Source organism: Frankliniella occidentalis, unplaced genomic scaffold (assembly GCF_000697945.3).
Source record: "Frankliniella occidentalis isolate FOCC.00 unplaced genomic scaffold, Focc_3.1 Scaffold76, whole genome shotgun sequence".
NCBI classification, from domain to species: domain Eukaryota; kingdom Metazoa; phylum Arthropoda; class Insecta; order Thysanoptera; family Thripidae; genus Frankliniella; species Frankliniella occidentalis.
In genome coordinates, this window is record NW_026267206.1 from 609,007 (window position 1) to 612,913 (window position 3,907).

At 59.1% G+C, this 3,907-nt stretch overlaps 1 protein-coding gene across 1 annotated transcript in view; it reads left to right on the forward strand.

Annotated features, from left to right (window-relative positions):
• Nucleotides 1–3,907, forward strand: part of LOC113209667 (calpain-A) — a 17,789-nt gene that overhangs the window by 5,604 nt on the left and 8,278 nt on the right. The window lies entirely within an intron of this gene.

Genomic DNA, 3,907 nt, shown 5'->3' on the forward strand with positions numbered 1-3,907 from the left:
TAATGAGCTGCTAAACGGCCAGATACATTTGTTCTGCGAGCGCGCGCCGGAGGCAACTGGAGGGGTAAAAACCAAATCACGGGGGGAAATAAAAAAAAATGCATCGAGTCATGTAGCAGCAGTAGGTAGGCATAGTAGTAAGTCTCGGCCAAACAAAAAGCTATATAAGGGGAGGGGGACGGGGGCATTTCCGCGCCGGCGAATACATATGGGATTCCGTCATGGTTTGAAAGCGCGGCGCGGAGTCGCAAATGTTGAGCATCAATCGCATTGTGCCCCGGGAATACAGAGACAGGCTGGCCTCGGCGTGTGCAGCAGGGCCTGGGCTGCCGTCAGAGGACCGGGCCGGGCCCGGGCGGGCAGCAGCGCCACGAGGCAGGCCATGAGGCAGGACGGGAGAGGCAGGCGAGGCTCGAGGAGCTTCTCTTTCGCCTCCTTTACCTTCGCCTTGCCTTGCCACGACTGACCTCTCCCCCTCCCCGCTGCTCGTCTCCCTTAGGGGGGCTGGCGGGCGGCCGGTGCCGGCCACGACGCGACGCCGGCAAGGGTCACGAGGGTCAAGCTGGCTCATGTGGCCTGCAGCAGCGGCGGCGGCAGCAGCAGCAGCAAAGTATTATCGACCAGAGAGAGAGATGACTTCATACTTATCGTATCGAAGCAGGAATCCTCGTGCTGCTTAACGAAGCAGGAAGCTTTTCTGAAAACACCGGGTATGGACGGGCAGAGACACGGCGGGGGCAGAGAGCGTAATGCGAATATGATGGTGAAGTGTAATTACCACCGCCGTGGTGCACCCGCGCTCAGCCTGCGCGATGGTCGTCATGGTCCGGATGACGAAAGATGATGGTGTTCGTCGTGGTCCTCGAGTCGAGGTGTTAGTTGGACGTTGCTGGAGCTCCAGAACAACAAAGAAAGGGCCTCAATCCTCCTCAATCCACTCAAAACCGAACATTGGATACGTAAAATTGCTTGAACGGTTTTCCAACTTTCCTCACTTTCCTCCTGTATTTACAGTCATTTCCACCGTGTCAGTCTTCAAGTATCTAAATTTCTTGAAAAGGCGTAATTCTTCTCCCAGGTATTTATTTTTACTTCATAATGATTGAATGGAATAATTCTTTCCTCTTGTAGAATGGTCAATTTGAGCGAATGGGACAATAGGAGGTGCCGATGCTGGCATTATGTTCGGGGTGGGGTGTAACTATGAGGTGACAAGGGCAAGGAGAGGAGGCACTTTTTGCCCACCGGTAGAGACCGTTTAGGGACTGTCTAGAAAGGGCCCTAAAGGGCGATGAAGAGCTTCTGGATTCAGCCACTTCTGTTTCTGATTTTGCCTAATATGTTTGGAAGTTGCCTGCCACTCGCAAGTATTGCTGACAGCCGGGATGGCGACCGGAGGCACGTGTAACAGAGCCTGCGGGACCTCCGCGCGGGGTAACGGGGCCCGGCCTCCTAAAAGCCGCGCATCATTGTCCAAGGCGTCGCGTCGGCAGCCTCGGCCCCGAGAGTCCCATCCGCGTGTCCCGGGCCCCGCGGGTGACCTCACTGCTGCCGCCGTTGGAGTGCCTCCGCATCGCATGGGGAGGGGTTTCACTCCGCTAAACTCCGCCGCCGCCGGCCCGACCTTTGTGAGGGGGCGGGTCAGGTGTTCGGGGGTCGGGGGTTAAACCAGCCAATAACAGCGGGATTTCGCACATAACCCAACACTCCGACAAGCAGCGGTGTAAATCACACTGAAGGGGCCTTAAGCCGACAGCGCTACAGCTTCCCCAGGCGGCCGCCCCGCCGTGTGCGGCGCTAGCGACTAAAGCGGGATCGCAGAGCGCAGCACGGCCCACCCACGCGTGCGCAGCAGCACTGCTCAGCAGGTCTCAGCACGGCTCAGCATTCAGTACGCCACAACAACGGCTCAGTACGCCACAGCAACGGCTCAGTACGTCACAGCAACGGCTCAGTACGCCACAGCAACGGCTCAGTACGTCACAGCAACGGCTCAGCACGGCTCAGCACGGCTCAGCACGGCTCATGCAGCACGGCTCAGCACGGCTTAGCACGGCTCAACACGTCTCAGCACGTCTCAGCACTGCTCAGTACGCCGCGGCGGCGCAGCACGGCCCACCCACGCGTGCGCGGCGCGCCTCGGACAGACACGGGACGCCGCGGATGTGGATTGGATTTTATGGGGTGGACTCGCGGAATGCATTTATGAATGCAAGAGGTGCATCGCGGGCACGAGAAGAGCGAGTGAGCGAGCAAGCAAGAGAGAGATAGAGAGAGACGAGCTCTCTTTATAGCAGCTGTAAATAAGACCCCCTGTCCCGCCCCGCCACGTACGGCCAAGGTTAGATTGCTTTCGACTGGTGCGGAGGGTCAGGTCAGGTCCCGCCGTTCCCACCAGCCGCACCCCCACGGTCCTTCTGCACGTCACAGACTTCCACACACGCGCCCTCCCCAAAAGTCTTTATCAGTCGGCAAGACGAGTGCAAGTAGTATAAGTTAACATGTCCGTTGCACCCCCTCTCGCCCGGTTACGGCCGGCTGACGACACCTGGGTGAGCGAGCGAGCGCGCTGACATCACTGCTCGTCAGGCTGGCCAGGGAGCCGGGCTGACGTCATGGCGGGGGGCTGCTCGGGGCCCCCGCCGTGCCGGTAGAACTATATGCAGGAGGAGTTACATATTGAAATTGAACGCGACGAGAAGTCGGAAGGTTGCCCCCGTCGTCGCGATGAGCGCACCAACCTGCTGCTGCTGCTGGCCTCGGCCCGCTCGGCCACAGCAGCGACTGCTGGGTGAGTGTATAGGCCTACGACAGCTCAAGAAGAGGGCCACAGGAGGTGGATGAGCTACACTAGAAGTGGCCGGCCCGTCCCCCAAACCGTCAGCCGCCCGGTACTTTTTTCGTTTGTCGCCGAGGTCCCCCTCATGTCAACAGGAGTGATTGATCACAGCGTGCGGTGCGACCGTCGAGCGCGTCGCTTCCGCAACGGCCGCGGCTCAGCTCGCCTAGAGTTCTATAGACTCTAGGACTCTAAGCTCGCCCCGCCGCCGCAGGGCAGCCAGCCCGCCCGCCCGCCTCGGCGACGACCGCCGCCCGCCTCGCGGGCACTGCAGTCCCGTCGAGCGCCGCCGCACGCCGGGCTGCCTAGCTCCCGGCGGGCTAGAGGCGGCGGCGGCCGGCCAGCCCCCGCGCGCGCTGGCCGCCGCACGAACAATTTTAAAGTCTCAAGATTTTCAGGAAGAAATTGAGAACTCTCCCAGAAAAATGTACTAGGAAAACAAATATTTCCGGAAAATAAATGAAAAAAGGAAGCCAACAAACTTTAAGGAAACCCATTTAAGAATAGAAACAAAAATCTTGAAATGTTTTCGAAATCTCCTTTTTTTAAAAATTTAAATCCCTGCCCCGCTTGGCCACGCCACCCCGCCACGCCACGTCATCACGTGACCCGACAGGGGGCTGCCCGCACCAAACGGGCTGCCCGCCCCGCGCTTTGTTGACAGCCCCGTCACGTTACCCGGCCGGCCAAACGTCACGGGTGACGTCCACGTGGGCCGGGATGAAAGAAAACCTGCCGTGGCCGTGGCCACGTGGAGTCGGACATAATAGCCCCTCCTGTATGTGCACAACGTCATAGCGGGGAGGGCGGGCTTTACAAGCTGCCGAGTGCGGCTATTCCGGTTAACTATCCCGTGCAGCGACCTTGCTTCAAAAAAAAACATGACCGTGGAGGCGATAAAAAAGAAACGGGTGCAAATGCGCGCGCGGCGGGTCGTATGGAGTGCAGCGAGCGGGGAGGGCCGTGTTCCTGCACCAGGCTCCCGTCCGCCCCCTCGTATCTGATCCACCCCCGTGAGTGTTTACAGCCACACCAAGAATTAATCATGACATTGGCCCACACAGCTGT